This window comes from Diabrotica undecimpunctata, chromosome 2 (assembly GCF_040954645.1).
Source record: "Diabrotica undecimpunctata isolate CICGRU chromosome 2, icDiaUnde3, whole genome shotgun sequence".
NCBI lineage: Eukaryota > Metazoa > Arthropoda > Insecta > Coleoptera > Chrysomelidae > Diabrotica > Diabrotica undecimpunctata.
This window is the reverse complement of record NC_092804.1, coordinates 111,453,507-111,472,146: the sequence shown is the minus strand read 5'-3', so window position 1 is coordinate 111,472,146 and position 18,640 is coordinate 111,453,507. Positions and strand designations below refer to the sequence as shown.

The 18,640-nt window shown below is 34.8% G+C and overlaps 1 protein-coding gene across 5 annotated transcripts in view; it reads left to right on the top strand.

The window, feature by feature from the left end:
- LOC140434783 (neuroligin-4, Y-linked-like) overlaps positions 1-18,640 on the top strand; it is a 140,386-nt gene that overhangs the window by 98,886 nt on the left and 22,860 nt on the right. The window lies entirely within an intron of this gene.

The following is an 18,640-nucleotide window of genomic DNA, read 5'->3' as shown; positions in this document are numbered from 1 at the left end:
GCTTCTTTAATTAGTTTTTAGTGAATCAGTTTGGATCGTTTAGACCGTAGCTACCAATAAAAATCTCGAAGTTAAAAAAATTAAAATGCTGCTTACAAAAGAAGAACAAAAAAACTGAAATGATAACTTCTAGTCATTTTGAATTTCTCGTACTAAGAATCTCATAGTAATTATCTAATTGACTGCATTACATTTCCGGAAAATTTGAACCACACATTGATAATACCACATTTCAAATGCTTTTCATTAATATACACTGGAGTCACTTGATGCCATAATTTAAACATTAAATAGATTAACACGCTGGCTTTTATAAATATTCTTTACCTTTAAAATAACTCATAACCTTTGTCTTGTGTTAGTTTCCGATTAGTTTTATTCACAATAAATTCCTATTACGAAACTCTAGACTCCCTGTGTTAAATTCGGTAAAAGACGGTATTTTCTGAAGAGTGTAGTATCTGTATCTGTAGAGTAGGGAAGGCGAGTTAAGTTTCACAGCACTTAGGCCCCAATTGACCCATTGTGCATCCTCCCAGGGAGCTGTCACCCTTAGCTCATTGTCCATCCTGCCATTTCTAGGAAGGTGGACAAGTCACCAGGAGACATCTCTCTTATGTGGGCAGGTGTGGGCCAGGACTCGCCGAACGCGTACTCTCGTATTAAAGATAACTCTGAGCATTCACATAGGACATGCTCTACAGTTTCGTCTTCTCGTTCACACTTCCTACATAGAGGTGTGTCTACTAGCCCCAGTGTATGGAGGTGTTTGCTTAGTTGACAATGACCAGTTAAAAAACCAACTGCCAAACGTAGATTTTTCCTGGTCATTCCCAAGTACTTCTTAGATGTTGACTCTTCCCATCTTTTTACGGTTTGCGTATGGGAGTGACATTTGACAATTTCCGCGATTGTTGTAGTTGACCAACCAAAAAGATCCCCAGGTCCTAAGAGTCTTAGGCCTGCCGCCTTCCTAGCTAATTGGTCAGCAATGCGGTTGCCTTTATTCCTATTGTGTCCTTTAACCCACCTCAGGATGATAGTATTACCATCCGAAGCTTGAGTTAGTGACTTGTGACACTCCATTACTAAACCTGATGTGACACGTGGTCTGTTCAAGGTTAGTAGCGCTTGTCTGCTATCTGTGCAGATCATTATAGTTTTACCTGCTATACCTTTTTGGGTTATCTCTGTTTGACATTAATGTAAGATAAGCTTAACGTAAACCTGGTAACTATGTCAAATATGTCAATGTCAAGTCAACACCACTTCCCAACGGGGACAATGGGCGACATGATCATGTTGTAATGTATGAATATTATTAATATATGTTCAGCCAATACAGTAGTTTAATTGAGACCTTATTAACATACTTTAAACATGGCGCAGTCAATTTATGGAATCTACGTGTCCAAGGATAAAGTTAAGTGCTAAGTTTATTAAAAAGAAAAATTTAAGTGTTCCGAAAATGGCAAGCATGGTCAATGGAATAGGTTATGTTAAGTTACCCCAAGATTTCGACCTCCAGGGTCAGAGTGCCGCTTCTGAATGGAAATTTTGGAAAATTTCATTCGAAGATTATTTAGTAGCAACAGGACAACACGACGCTGTAGATCAGGTGAAATTATCCATCCTGCGAAATATTATTGGCCATGAATCAGCACGGATTATGGCTACTTTTGTTATCCCTGATGAAGAACTAAATAAGTATGAATTCACAATGCAGCTGTTAGATAAGTATGTGAACCCAAGAGTTAACGAATGCTTTGAGAGGTACAACTTTATAAAACGAGTACAAGAAGATGGGGAGACATTTGAACATTTTTTGACAGAGTGCAGACATTTGGTTAGAAGTTGCAATTACAATGCCCTAGATCCCGATGAGTCATGTGAAGACAAGGCATTAAGAGACAAAATTGTTATGGGAATTAGGGATCGGACCACACGAGAAGCCCTCCTGCGAATAGACAATTAAGTTTAAATAAAGCTATAGAATTCTGCAGAACAAGTGAGCAAAGTAGATCTCAAAATTTACAGTTTCAATATAACACAGGAAATATTAATCATACACAGAAGATAGAGAAAAAGAAATATGATATAAAGAAGAAACCTTGGAATGAAGAGAAAGAAGTTGAAGAAGAAGTTTTTTATGCAGAAGGTGTGCAAAAAAGCATGGTCCGAGGGAATGCCCAGCTTATGGCAAGAAGTGTAACAAGTGTGGACTAAAAAACCAATATGCAGTTGCCTGCAGGGTCAAAAATATTAAAAGTACTGAAAAAGATGATTGTGAGTCAACCTCTTCTAATGAATTTTTTGTAAGAAATGTTAACAGCAGGAAAAAGGTATGTAATGTTGATTTGATAGACACTTGGGAAGAGTATATAGAGGTTGAAAATTATAAATTGAAAGCTAAGTTAGACACAGGGACAGATGTAAATGTTATTCCTTTAAATGTTTATAAAAAATTTAATTGTCAATTTAAAACCAGGCCTACTGAATATGTGTTAAAGGCATTTGATGGAAATGTGTCTCATCCTATAGGTGTAGTAAATTTAAATGTAAAATGTAAGGGTAAGAATATTTTTGAAGATTTTGTCATTGTGGATGGTGCAAGTCAGGTTCTGATATGTGGACAAACATGTTTAAATTTAAGTTTGGTAAAACGTATTGATTCTATAAAAATAAATAAGATAGGCAGGTCTGATTTAACAGATAAATTTATCAATGAAAATTTTGAAGTTTTCACAGGGTCAGGCAAATTTTCTGGCACATATGAAATTACAACAAAAATGATAAATTTGAACCAGTTTGCTATCCACCTACCAAGTGTCCAATAAAAATTAGAAATTCACTTAAAACTGAGCTAGATAGATTAGTCCAAAGAAAAGCAATTGTTAAGGTAGAAAACATAGACCTCAGGGCAAGTATTAATAGAATGGTGATAGTCGAAAAGAGTAATGGTAAATTAAGAATATGTTTAGATCCCTCAGATCTGAATAAACATATAGTACGCAAACCTAGAGTTGGGGAGTCCATTGAGGAAATATGTTCAAAATTATTAAACAAAAATGTATATTCTGTTTTTGATTTATCTGAAAGTTATCATCAACTTTTAATTGATGAAAATTCTTCATGGAAATGTTGTTTCTCTACACACTATGGAACTTACAGGTTTTTAGTTTTACCTTTTGGGTTATCAAATTCTCAAGACCTTTTTCAAGAGGCAGTTGAAAAGCATTTTGGTGATATTAAAAACATTGTAGTTTGTCATGATGATATGATCATAGCAGGGGCGTCTCAAGATGAACATGATCAAGCGGTCAAAGAGGTGATAAATAGAGCCAAAGAGGTGGGTGCTAGATTTAATAAAGAGAAAATTCAATTTAGCAAAAAAGAAGTAAAGTTTATGGGACAAATTTTTTCTCATTTAGGAATGAAAGTAGATCCTGAGAGGACAGATGCTTTATGTAAATTAGAAACTCCAAAAAGTAAATTAGAGTTACAAAGAATAATAGGTTCCTTTAACTATATTAGACGTTATGTTAAAAATATGGCTGAGCACATGCAAATTTTATGTGAACTTTTAAAAAACAATGTAGAATGGCAATGGTTGCCTAAACACCAGGAATGTTTTGATAAGTTAAAGAAAATAATTTCAAATTCTCCAGCTCTGGTACCATTTGATCCAAATAAAAAGATAGTTTTGCAATGTGATGCATCCAAAAATGGAATTGGGTGTTGTATGTTTCAAAACTATGATGGTATGTTGAAATTAGTTGCATGTTCATCTAGGTCTATGAATGAACATGAAATAAATTACAGCCAGACAGAAAAAGAGTTATTAGCCATTTTTTATGGTACACAAAAATTTCATAACTTTATTTACCAGTGATGTCCAAACAGATGTCCAAACAGATCATGTTTGATGTCCAAACAGATCATAAACCAATAATTTCAATTATGCAGAAACCAATATGCAAAATTGGGTCAGTAAGGTTGCAGCGTTTAAGGCTAAAATTATTAAAGTACATATTAAATATTTATTATGTTCCAGGAAAGCATATTCAATTTGCAGATATGCTTTCTAGAGCTAGTTTAAAGGCACAAACCCTTGATTTAGGGATGTTTGATATGGCTCATTCAGTCTCACTATACTTACCAATGACAGATAAAAAAATATATCAGTTCAGAGAAGAAACCTCTAAAGATAAAGTTTTGGCTACAATTGTTGATTTTTATTATAAAGGCTGGCCTAAAGAAAACAAGATTCCAGAGTATATAAAGCCATATTACAGTATTAAAAATGATATATATGTTGAAGCAGGAATTGTTTTTGTTGCAAATAAAATAATTGTACCAAAATCTCTAAAACAGGAAATGATTACTCTGTTACATAAAGGTCATATAGGAACTAGTAAAACTATTAATAAAGCAAGATCTTTATTTTTTTGGCCAAACCTTAGGGATGATATTGTCCAGTTTATAAAAAAATGTAGAATTTGTGAAAAATTCATGCCAAATAATTATAGAGAGCCAATGTTAGCACATTCAATACCAAAATTGAGGTTTAATAAAATTGCGGCTGATATTTTGGAATTTGGGGGTAAATCTTACTTAATTCTAATAGATTATTTTTCCCATTGGATAGAGATGCTATCATTAAATAATAAAACATCTGAAGCCATAATAGATGCAATGCAAGATGTTTTTTCCAGATTTGGCTATCCTCAATTTTTAATTGCAGATAATTTACCATTTATATCATTTAAGTGTAAAAAATATTACGATAATAAACAAATTACAGTCCTGACATGTTCACCTCATTACCACCAAAGTAATGGCCTTGCTGAAAAGGCTGTAGGAATTTGTAAACAAATTTTAAAAAAAAGTTTTACAGAAAACTCTGATTATCGTGAGTTAGTTTTAGAATATAATAATACTGCTATTATTTCATTAAGTGCATCTCCATCACAAATATTAAATAGTAGATCTTTGAGAACAGAAATAACAGTAAATAGTGAACAATTACAACCTAAAATTCAGAATGAGATTTATAAACTGTTATCGGACCAACAACAAAAAACAAAAGTTCAGTATGATAAACATAGTAAACGTACACCAACAACTTATAAAAGGGGGGATAATGTAGTTGTTAAGAATAGTGTTGATAAAGTATGGTATAAAGCTGTTATTGTAGAAAAAGCTAAAGAACCCAGATCGTACTGGATAAGAAAGGAATGCAATAATAGGATAGTTAGAAGAAACACAAGACACATAAGACCATCACATACAAAATCAGATGTATCTTGAACCTGAGTTGTATCCACACACAAACCCAAATAGTTATAAGGATAATGATAATAATGATTTAAATAATGTATGTATTCAGGATAATGATTTAACAAATTTGTTTAATGAACATAGGAATACTGATATTGTAAGTCCTCATTATAGCTGCTCAAAAAATAATGATAGTAAGAAATGTAATGTTTCAAAATTCGGACGTACAATTAAACTTAGGGTACGCCTTAATCTTTAAGGGGAAGGTGTTTGATATTAATGTAAGATAGGCTTAAAGTAAACCTGGTAACTATGTCAAATATGTCAATGTCAAGTCAACACCACTTCCCAACGGGGACAATGGGCGACATGATCATGTTGTAATGTATGAATATTATTAATATATGTTCAGCCAATACAGTAGTTTAATTGAGACCTTATTAACATACTTTAAACAATCTCTTTTGCGGCTATGGAGATACCAGTCAGTTCTGTCTGAACTACGCTGGCATTTTTGCCCATACCCCACTTTATTCTTAGGTTCAGTGATCTGGAGTATATCCCGCATCCTGAGCCTTCTTTCATTTTGGAGCCATCGGTGTATATGCAATAGGCATTTGCCAAATTTGTCTCCATATACTGTCCTGTTTCAATTTTGTAGGGTTTGTTAAAGACAAACTTTGGTTCAATTGAGTCGCAGCCTGCCTGTAGGAGTGGTAACGCACCCAACTCATCTCGCCACAAACGAGTTCTCAATTGTCCCATTCCTACATCAAGGTTTGCACCAGCTGAGCGCAGTCACATCATCGTCACCAGCGCCACCTCTTTGACATATATGTCTAGAGGCGTGATGCCAATGATCAACTTCGTTGTAGCAGTTGGTGTTGTTTTCATGGCACCTGTTATATTGATGCAAGCCATCCGCTGAATATGGTTTAGTTTGTTAATCGCTGTTGCCTGTAGCACTTTTGGTACCCAAGCAATAGCTCCATAAGTTAACATTGGCCTAATGACAGCGGTGTAGACCCAGGCGATCACCCTGGGCGTGAGGCCCCAGGTGCGTCCGACCGTTCGTCGACACTGCTCATAGGCAATATATGCTCTTTTAGCTCTACCATCTAAGTGTGAGTTCCATGTTAACTTCTTGTCAAGGGTAATACCAAGGTACTTCACCTCGTCAGAAAAATTTAGACTGTAGTTTAGAATCCTTGGGGGTATTAAGCCCGTGATTCTTCTTTTCCTGGTAAAGAGGACCATCTCTGTTTTCTTTGGATTTATAGATAGTGAGTGTTCCTTGCACCATGTTTCTATTAGTCGGAGAGCAACTTGTGATCTCTCACATAGTGTGTTCTCAAACCTACCGCTTTGCAGGACAGCAATATCGTCTGCATAGGCTATTGTGTAGAAACCGTTGCTGCTGAGTTGGTCAACCAGGGTATCTAGAACTATGTTCCAGAGTAGTGGTGATAGCACCCCTCCCTGTAGACAGTCCCTCGTAACCATGCCTCTAACAGAAACGTCTTCTACATTTATGCTTATTGCTCTATTAGAGAGCATACTGAATATCCATTCGCTTATGGCCAGGGGAACATTGCTGACGTTGAGCTGTTGGGTGATAATTGGGAATGTGGTTTTATCAAACGCTCCCTCAATGTCTATGAATATACCTAGGGTGGATTCTTTATTATCCAGCGATCTTTCAATTCTTACCACTACATGATGCAGTGCAGAATCGGTAGATCTTCCCGAAGTATATGCATGTTGATTTGGGTGAAGTGGGTTATGGACCAGAACTTCATCCCTTATGTACCTCTCGCATAGCCTTTCCATCGTTTTCAACAGAAAGGATGTTAGTCTAATTGGTCGGAAAGCCTTTGGTAGGGTGTAGTCCATCCTACCTGGTTTTGGTATGAAGACCACACGTACCTCTCTCCACTTCCTAGTGGTGTAGTATAAAGATTTTATTGTGTTAATAAAGCTAAATATTTTACACATTTTCGTTATAAACCATCTTTTTAGATCGCACAATAATAAATCGCACAAGCATGCTAGTTAGGGTGGCAGTGAATAAAATTAAGATAGCTATGATGGAAACCAACGTTCTGAAAGGATATAGTACATGAAGAAGAAGAATAATAAATCCGAAAAATTGCGAATTGGAACTATAGGACACAGTAAACGATGGATTTGAACCTTGTATTACCGATGTAACATAATAGTGTTTTAGTCAAAATTCTTCTGTTAAAACTTAACTGACTAAATACTTTAACTCTTTATTTTTTTCTAATTTAAATGTTTGGTCATTCATTCATCATTCAAATTCAAATTCATCATTACAAAAAGATCATTATTCAGTGCATCTATATAAGGTGTGAAAACACAAGTGTTTATTTTATTTGGCCACTATTATACTCTCTCACAGTGTTGAGTTTTCATAATATCAGTAGATAATTGTCGTATTTGCAGATTAATGAAAATTATTTCACACCTGTCACAAACAACAGATGCAATAATCTTGCTATTAATAACATTTCCTTTTCTTCTTTCTACTCTACTATCTAATTTATTCCCTCTTGTGTTAGTTCCATGACCTATGATTACCAAGGTATTTTTAATAACGTTTACGATTTCTTATTACATATGGGTTTCACCCCTTTTGTTTCAGAAAAATATGTTGCATCGAATGACTTTTTCTTCTATTTGATGAACTTTAAAGGTGGCGTCTGCGCAATAACACCAAAATCTCTTTTATTTTTCACATAAAGGGATTGTGTCTTTTAAGTTTTAAAATTAATTAAAAAATTTTATTTCAAATTTTTTTATAAAAGGTATAAATAAAACAAGCAAACGGCCTAAATCACAAATACAGAACGTTTTCGGAATGTAAATTCCATCATCAGTGTAACAAAGTGCACATGCTATGAGCCACTAAAATATATCGGTGAAAACCCTTTAAATGTTATAAATTTACAAATATGTTACATTATATGTTATTTAAAATTAAGATGTTTAAGTTACCGTTGGAATTGGTAACATGGCAACGTATGACTCTACATCGGGTTGATAACAACTCTTGAGTTGTTATCAACAGGTCCTCGAAGACACTTTGTCTCAGGACCAATTAACCGATTAATAAATTTTTTGCAACAATTTGGTTTTATTTCTCTTATTTTGTAATTAACAACAACATATGTGTGTTCTTTATTTCTGTATTTTAAGAATACCTATTGTATTTCATTTAGAATAATCTGCCTAACTGATCAGTCATGTAGAAGGTTTGGGACGATGAGTTTTATTAGTTCGTGCGTGCTTTTTACACTGCCCCCTTTTTGGCTGTGATCGTTTCGAACAAAAATTTTCTATGTATATATGCTTGGTAAGAGAAATAGGTGTTTTTATCTCTGGATCCATATCCAGATGGATAAGGGCAGCCCTGGAGAATAGGACAGTAATGTCCACTCTGGATAAAGCAACCATTAAAGCAAAAGTAGGTGGAGGCTGTCCACAAAGAGGAGTTCTGTCCCCCCTACTTTGGGCAACCTTGGTAGATGATCTCCTTAGAAATCTGTTCTACAGAAGGCTTTTATTGTCTAGGATATGCTGACGATATAGCAATCGTTGTCAGGGGTAGGTTTGCTCAGGTAGTGTCTGAGAGAATGCAAGCAGCCCTAAATATAGTTGACGACTGGTGTAAACAAGTGAGGCTGATAGTCAATGCTCAGAAAACACAAATCGTCAACTTCACAAAAAAAAACAAAAAACAGCACTACAAGGCCTAAAACCACCGGTGCTGGGAAGAACAAAGATTTCATTTTCCAAAGAAACAAAATACCTTGGGGTATATTTTGATCATAGGCTTACATAGAATTCTCACATTCTAAAAACCACACAGAAAGCTACTATGTCCCTGGGCAGATGTAGAAGAATATGCGGTAAGAATTGGCGACTTAACCCCAAAATGACTCTATGGTTATACACAAATGTTATTAGACCCATGATAACCTATGGCTCGGTGACGTGGTGGACAAAGACGCAGCAAGTGGGAGCAATAAGGCTGCTAGGTAATACACAAAGGCTAGCATGCTTGTGTATTACGGGGCTCTTAAAAACAACTCCTACTGCATCGTTGGAAGTCCTGTTGAATCTACCACCACTTCATATCTTTATACAGGGCGAAGCCAGATCAGTGATGCACATATTAATCCATAGTCAGCGAGATATAAGCCAGATGCATGGTACTGACAACATTTAGCTAATCGAGGAGCTAAAAGCCGATATTATGATGGGGAAACCTATCGATGCAACGGTTACGAGATATAGCTTTAACAATAAGTTCACAATTAAGATACCAGGCAGGGAAGACTGGAATAAAGGTGTACCCATACAAGCTGCTGCTACCTGGTACACGGATGGCTCAAAGACATCGGTGGGTGTGGGAGCCGGCATAGTAGGGACAAATCAAGGGATACATTTACCGGTAAGTCTATCTAAGGATATGACAGTTTTCCAGGCGGAAATAAGTGCAATCCATTACTGCGTGGAAGAAATAGAAAGGCAGGAAAGAACGTTCTGTTCAGTTGCCATCTTTACAGACAGTCAGGCAGCGCTTAAGGCACTCAATTATGTAGAGGTCAATTCTAAGCTAGTATGGGATTACGTGTGTGCCCTAGATAAACTAGGAGACGGTAGCAAGGTTACGGTAGGTTCAACTCAACTTCTGCGGAGTTGAAAAATCAGTAACAAGAACGGCTACCAGGAAGTGGGTAGCTCACAAACCTCTGTATTGGTGGAGGAATTCACCAGGACAAAGACAGGCGGAACAGTTCATTAGAGAACATTTGCCAAAATTTACGGCAGACCTAATAAGCAAAGACAGGAAAACAGTTAAGGCCATAGTAGGTCTTCTAACAGGGCACTGTAGGCTGAATAGGCACTTGAAGCTGATGGAATTATCAGATGATGACCTGTGTAGATTCTGTCACCTCGAAGAAGAAACAGCTGAGCACATTTTATGTCAGTGTGACAGTCTGGCAAATGTGCAGTTCTTTGCATTAGGAGAAGAAAATCCACCGGCAAATAGCTACATGGAAGGTACAGTCTCGAAGCTACTAGACTTTATAAAAAGGGTCAGGCTAGAGAATGTTATCTAGGACTAGAGGATCACAATAGATCTGAAAAGGTCGCAGTGGAATAGGCCGAAAGGCCACCTCTCTTAATCTAATCTAATCTAATCTTTACATAAGCCTTTAAGTAAGAAGTAATAATCCACTGTTTTTGAAGAGCATAATCCGTTTGGAAGACAGCAGCTTACCATAATGTATACACCAGCCATTCTAAAAATGACTACAGTTATACTTTTTAAAAACGCAATATCCTAAACGCAGTATTTTACCAACTCAAGGATCTGTGGTTGTTTGCTTATTTAACTAAAAAAGGCCCTTTTATACGAGCGCTAGCATCGCCGCATAAGCATCGGCCCAACCGGTGTCGGCTTTTAGAGGCGTTTTGTTTCCAATAAACTTTTGTATAAGCCTAAGATCTTCATCATCGATTCCCATCATCTTTAAATATTCAAATAGCCTCTCATGTTGGATTATATCAAACGTCTTTTGAAAATCTATAAAGTAGACCTAAATTGGTTTCTTTACTTCCCATGATCTCCGGAGCAATGTTATAATTAAGAACACAGCTTCTCTTGTTCCCGATTCTTATCTGGGACCAAATTGTTTATTTTCCATTGTTTCTTTACGTTTTTATTTAATTCTTTTGAGAATTATCTTGAGACGCAGTTAAGAGAGTGATTAATAAAACTAATTAGTCTAAAGTCTTACAATAAATTTCTCTATCTAAAATCTATAATTTAGACCTAAATTGGTTTCTCTACTTCCCATGATCTCTGAAGTAATGTTCATAACGAACCTTCCCTTCCCAATCCTTCTCTAAGACCAAATTATTTTTTTCCCTTCGTTTTTTTTTGCATTTATGTTTAATTATTAAGAATGACCTTGAGACCCAGTTTGGAAAGTGACTTTTGAGAGTGATCTTTGCAGTAATGTTAACTTTAAGAACAAAGCTTTCCCTTTTTCATCTGAACAAGAATTAATCGTTTTATAAAGTCTTGCATGATAGTGTATTAGATTTCTTTTGAAGTAAAATAAATGTAGACTCTAGCCGTATTCGAGAAATTGTTACAATTTCGTAAATATAATTGTAGATGATTGTTAACTTTGAGATATGCTCGTTATTTAGATGTTTGAGACAGTCTGATGGTATTTGGTCAGGGTCTGTGGATTTCCCATCTTTGCTTGTTTTGATGTATTTTTCTATTTCGCTTTCAAAATTCTATTGTTGTTAGTTATTATATTTAATCTATTCTTACTTTTTATTATTTAAATCGAGGATTATTTTCCCTGTTGACTTAGTGAAGTGAGGAGTTCTTTTTTTGAGTGTAGATAAGTTTTATTTATATTAAACTCATAACATTTTCTTTGCAGTTCTTCCATTTCAGGACATCTTTGTTCCATACAGGCTTCTTTTGTTTCCGCAACCTTATGTCTTACTTATACTTCTTTATATCGAGCCTTGTCTATATTTTTTCACTTGCTTTTTTGGTCTAATATAATAAGGTCTAATATTTTATCTGTGAAGAAATCCTTTTTCTTTATTCGGTCTTTTTCCGGTTTTAAAACTTCATAGCTAGTGTTACCATACCAATTATATTTGATTGTTCAGATCATATTTCACAATTTTTCTTGTTATCAAAATCATACGTGGTTGAAGCTAAAATTCTTTTTAGTTTTAATCAAGTACAACACAGATTACGGTTAGTTACTGAGTCTGTATTCGAATCTATTTTTGCAGATGTAATACTGTTTTTAAATCTTTTATTAATGTATTAATGTAGTCAATTTGATTTCTGAATATCTTGTCAATAATGTATCTTGTCAATTTGATTTCTGACCTTCTTGCTTTCTTGATCACTTGGAAATTTAGAAGCATATACTCGTCTTTTAGGTAACTAGAATCAAGTATTCGCAATAATATATATCTCCTCTTGACTGAACTGTATCAGTCTGTGCCCTTTCGTTTCTTTTGCCAAGTCCATACTATCTCATAACGGTAATATTTTCCAGGTTTACAAATTCACTTACAGTGTTCATTACACAATAGTTACCAAAAATCCAAGACTAAGAATTAGGCAAAACATTTTGATAAATAAATACAATTTCAAAGTTGTTAAAGAATTCAAATACGTGGGAGCAGTGATAACAGTCGAAATCAGTTATGAAAAAGATGTAATAGCTAGAATTATGTCAGAAAATAGAATGTAGGTATTACTCCCTAGCGACCCTACTTAAATCAAAATTGCTCTCAAAGATAGCCAAAACAAAGGTATATAATACTATAATTCGCCTCATAATAAGGTATTGAAGTGGGAAGTGGAAACTGAACCAGTGTGAAACAACAAAATTATTAATCTTAGAAGGAAAGATCCCCCCGACGATCGTTGCCTATGTATCTTACGATTCGATACATAAAGATGGGCGGGTCCTGTACTGAGATCGAATGATGAAAGACTACATAATACAACCCACAAGAAAACTAAGTTCCTGTAGCTGGCTGTATACCATGTATCACAAAAAAATTATTTATTTATTTAAAAATTCCTTTTAATATTTTAAAGTAATTTTTAAATAATTTTTTTTTACCTAATACAACTTTCTGGAGAAAGCCTCATGGTAAAAGGCCAGTTAATCGTCCAAGAAAAAGATGAAAGGATGCAGTAACTAGTGATCTACATACGATGGGGGTGCAATGATGGTAGATTGCTGCACAAGACCGGCAAGAGCAAAATAGTAAACGCGACCAAGATTCAGTGTTTTACAGCCAAGAAAGAAGAAGAAGTAGACTACTTTCAATGTTCACTATTGGTGGCAATAAAAGCAGGTCTGGTACTTCTTAGACTTTTTTCTTAAAAAGATCTTTCAATAAACTATATTAATGTGGAAGCGTCTAAAATGAAATTCACACTAAGGATACAGTACAGTTAAGATAGGAATACTAATTTGACGGATTTCACGCCATGTACTTAGCAGCACAAATAGGTTCAAGTAGTGGTTACGTACAGGACCGTACAGAGATCTTTACGACGGAGCTCCATTACGAGTAAAACTACCTTTTTTGATTTTAATTTATAATGAAAATTAAAATAAAACCGAGACATATTAAATATTTATTATAAAATATACTCAGTGACATTAGAAGTGTTACAACCAGAAGGAATAATTTCTTGAACTTAATTTTTTGACAACAAGAATTTTTATTAACAAGTAATCAAAAAAATAATAATAATGTGTTTGGCGACCTCGCAGCTGAATACAGTCCTGTATACGTCTAGGCATTGACAAAATAATATGATCGATGTCTGCTTATGGCACCTCGTTCCAAGCAATTTGAACTTTATGTATTAACAGTGCCAGAGTCTGTGGAGGATGGTGTAAAGTGGATGTCTCCTTCCCATTATATCTCATGCTTGTTTGATAGGATCTAAATCCGGAGCACGGGACGGCCACGGCAAAAGATTAACGCCAGCTTCTTGGAGAAAGTCCATAGTTTGACGAGCAATATCGTGTTGTCTTTCTGAGAAAGGACGTCTAGATGGCTGTCGAGATAAGGGAGTAAAGTGGTTTGTAAGATGTTATCAACAAAACGCGCAGCTGTCATATTGCCTCGAATAAACACAAGTGGTGATCGGCTACCATAGGCAATAGCCCCCCAAACACACCATTAATTCAACTGTTTTGTCTACATGCCTCTCAAAAGCAAACCCGATATCTCGTCGCTCTCCACGGCGGCGTTTTACGATCCTACAACCATCATGCATCCCTAAAAAGAATCGCGATTCATCTCTGAATGCTACATTACGCCATTCTGCCACCCAATGCTGCAGTTCTCTGCATTAATTAAAATGTTGATCACAGTGGTTCGCAGTCAAAGGAAGTCGTGGGCGCCGCCACCACTGGGCGGAATGAAACCAGTCGAAAGGCTCGAATGCGACGGTATAGTGTACGCATACTAACAGGTCTACCTACTACCATAGAATAACAGAACAACACATAGAAGCGACAGAGCGGTCCAAAAGCATGTACCATTTTTGTATACGCATGCCCGATTCTGGTTGTTTAACTGTCAAAAACACGTGCTTATTCTTTAATTCTGGTTGTTTTCGATAGTCCGTAGGCGTCTATGGTGAATACTCGACACAACAAGTGCATTTGACCATTTATATAATTTATTTATAGTTAAAAGGTTATAGTTATAGTTTATAGTTATAGTTAAATATATAAGTTTATAGTTATAGTTTATAGTTAAAAGTTTAATTTATATTTAAAATGTCTGGATATATTTGTGCGATTCGCGGATGTTCATCTGTGACAGGAAAAGGAATAAGTTTATTTAGATTTCCTAAGAATAATAACTGGTAATTACTATTGCTTTGTAATTATTATTAGTTATTACCAGTGGCGGCTTTTGGGGGTAGGCAGGATAGGCCGGGCCTACCCAATAATTTTAAGAGCTTTAACATTGAAAAACATATATTCAAAAATTATGTTAATGCATGTAAATAACTTTTAAATATTCTAAATTACTCAATATATTAGCGTCCGTTAAAACAACTATGTTATTATATTACCACAGAAAGCATCGAATTTTATTCAGGCATTTTAAATATCATTAATAGGCCCGATCGAAATTGGCCGACCCAGCTCACATAAGATCCCCGTACAAAAAGCGTTTGAAGTTAAACAGCTTGCCAGACAACGATTTATATTGTCGCGTTTATGTTTGCTGTTTAGGCACCGGACGATCGGGCCTACGTCGACCATCGTTGTCACTTGTAACGTAATTATCGAATTGTAATATAAATTTTCTTTTAAATTAGGATAAAAAAATATGTAACATAATCTATAATTGTAACATATTTTTAAACAAACAACACAATATCAAACAAGTGCACGGTTGCCCAAATAAATTTTAAAAAATTCTTAAAATTCGAAGAAAAAATCACATTTGCGTGATTTCTATATCGCCTGATTGTATGCAACTTATATATGTGAGATTGTTTTATAACTGATACATAAAAATGAGTTTTTATGGCGCTTTACCAGGTTGCAGTAATAGTAATGTTGATAGTGAGTGTTTGGACATTGTTGTTTCACTATTGGAATCGCCATTATCTAGAAGAACTGAAATTAATAGAAAAAAAATATTATGAATGAAAGGCCTACTCCAACATTGCGTATTGACCAAAAAGATGGGAAAAAGGTGCGTACTTTTAATTGCTCTTGGTATGATGTCTACAAATGGTTGTCTGGAAGTATTACGAAAAACAGATTATATTGTTGGCCGTGTTTGTTATTTTCTAATATGAAATGTGTATGGAATTGTGAAGGATACTTTGATTTAAAAAATATGTCTGCCTCCTTAAAAAAACATTCCAGTTGCAAGGAACATTTAAGTAATTTCCTGTCCTTTAAGGATGTACAGAAGAGGGCGTTTTCTGTTCGCAACGCAGAAGTTAAAATGAACAGAGAAATCATTAAAAAATTAGTTAGGGAGGGGGGTCATGACCCCGTGACCCCACCGTTTATTGAAAGACGCAAGTCTCCGAAGGCTCAGGTCCAAAAATCAACAGATGGTGGCCAAGTGTCAGCGCGCTCGAAGACAACAATACGAATATAGTATTTTTAAGAAATAAAAATATAGAGAGGGTTTTATACACGAGAATATTTGATTTAACAGCGTAGGCGCAAAATTTCGGACAAATGTTTTTTAAATGTATTCATTTTTTGCGAACACCCATTCAAAAAAAGTAACGCGCCACAAGACATACCTCTGGGGTGGTGTGGAAACTGTCTTAAAATTTGTTTTAAAAAAATTTCATTGTGTAACTCTTTAAGGACGGGTCACGTCAAAAGACGTTTTAGCGTAACTTCCGCGACAGCCGGGTGGCATCAGTAAATTACCTTTTGTAAATAAAAAATAATTACACCATTAAGAATGTCAACAAAAGTCGGCCCTGCAGGTAACTATTTTTTCAGTGCAATATTTCATATTTATTGAAAGTCAACATAAATGCTCAATTTGATTTAAGAGCGTAGGCGCAAAATTTCGGGCCAATTCTTTTTAAATGCAATCATTTTTTTCGAATCCTGAGAAAACTAACAAATATTTTTGAAAAATTTAAATACAGAATGAAAGATTACATTATTACCGAGGGCCGAAAGTCCCTTAGAATAAACAAAAAGTTTTTTTGAATGAGATATTTGAAATTAAAACTCACACTAAATTTTCTTTTTTTTTTTCACCCCTGTAACTTATTAAAATAAACATTGTAGAAGTTTTCAGGGACTTTCGGCCCTCAGTAATAATGTAGTCTTTCACTCTGCGTTTAAATTTTTCAAAAATACTTATTAGTTTTTTCAGGATTCGGAAAAAATGAATGCATTTAAAATACATTGGCCCGAAATTTTGCGCCTACGCTCTTAAGAATTTATATTGTGTGATATGCCCACTGACTATTAATTTTCTGGTTGTTAGCTGTCATTGGCGGCTTGGCCACGTAACTTCAAAGGACTGTCGCTTCTCTGTGTTGGTTGTTCTCTGCTACTACTACAAACCATTGTTCAGCAATTTGACGCGTAGTAGCAAAACGTACTCACAGGGAGGTCCCTTAAGCTAGCGGGGACACATGAGCGGAATCCAATTTAACCTACGTAATATTTTTTCGAAAATTTTTCACTAATTTATTACCACCCTAATAATTTTTCACCACCAAACCAACCTTAAGGGGAGCGATTCTGCTGGCTTACGGTTCAAGCTAGCAGAATTAAAAAAAATATTCATGCTATACCACAGTCTTCTGCTAGGTTTTTACGAATTTATTACAACTTTAGTAATTTTTCACCCCTTACTATCCCTTTAACAAAAATTAAATAAATTTGTTTTTTCAAAAATACTTTTACACGGTGTGTGTGTGCGAGTGTGTGTGTGAAAAACACTTCGGTTGTAATACAGTATACTCCCTCTATAACGAACACGGTTATTACGAGGTTTCGCTTATAACGAGATACATTAGATGTCCCATGAAATTTCTATTGAACTATAACCGTCTATAGCGAGGCAAATTTGGTTATAACGACAGAAAATAAGATCCAAAAACGTGTTTTTTACAATAAATAAACGCAATAAACTTCTTTACAATGAATAAATACAACTGTTTCACATCTTTAGAAAATATATGATAGAATGATACTGGACCATTTAAAGCAGTTAAAAATAACAGAGTTCTTAAAATTGCAGAAGCAATAGTTTATGTTATCCTTCAAAATACGGTTTATACATTATGTAGTTGGAAAAAAATATAAGTACAGCTTTTTTGTTTTAACGTATATCATTGATAATAAAAGTAAACAACTCTTTTATGTTTTAATATATTTCATTGACAATAAAAGTAAATAACTTTTTTTCAAAAACGCCATTCAAACAATATTTATTAGCATCTTATATTGCTCCGAATGGCTTCACTATAGGAAGTTAATGGTTTAGAAAACTACAGATTTATATGCATGCACAGTATTATGATTGTCTGATATAACGAGATCGGCTTATAACGAGGTAATTAGTCTGTCATTTCAGTTCTCGTTATAGAGGGAGTCTACTGTAATTGGTATATTTAATTCAAAATTACTACTTACCTATTACTTACTAAAAGTACTACAAATTTCACTGAAGATGGACTGATAAATCCGAAAACGTTTTGAACTTAATCCCTTAGGATTTTTAAAATTTAATTAAATATACCAATCACAACAGTGTTTTACTTCAATGTTCGAGTTTTTTAACTATATGATATACAGCCAACTCACGGGAATGATCCCTTTTTAAGTTGTAGAGTTTTGTTAAAAAATAGGCAATGTACAAAACAACAATATTGCAATGTTTAGCATATAAAAAAGTTGGTGAAGTTGGTGTTTGTGTAAATTCGAGCATTTAAAGATGTAAACTACTTTCCTTATTTGAATTTCTAGTATTTATGGGAGTAGTAATTATCTTCCACACTGACACATACGGATTTCAAGATTGGAGGGTTATTGGAAAACAGATCCACTATTCAACTTAAAATCTTTTTTGCAGAACATCGGAAGAGTTTTTTTTCTTATAATTTTAAGGTGCTTAATCTTCATCCATAATCCAATGGGACCGACTGTTATTCCTGAAGATCGGTTTTATAGAATAAGAACATTTATAGACTTTTTAATAATAAAATGACTGCTCTGCGTTATCCAGTAAAAGAATT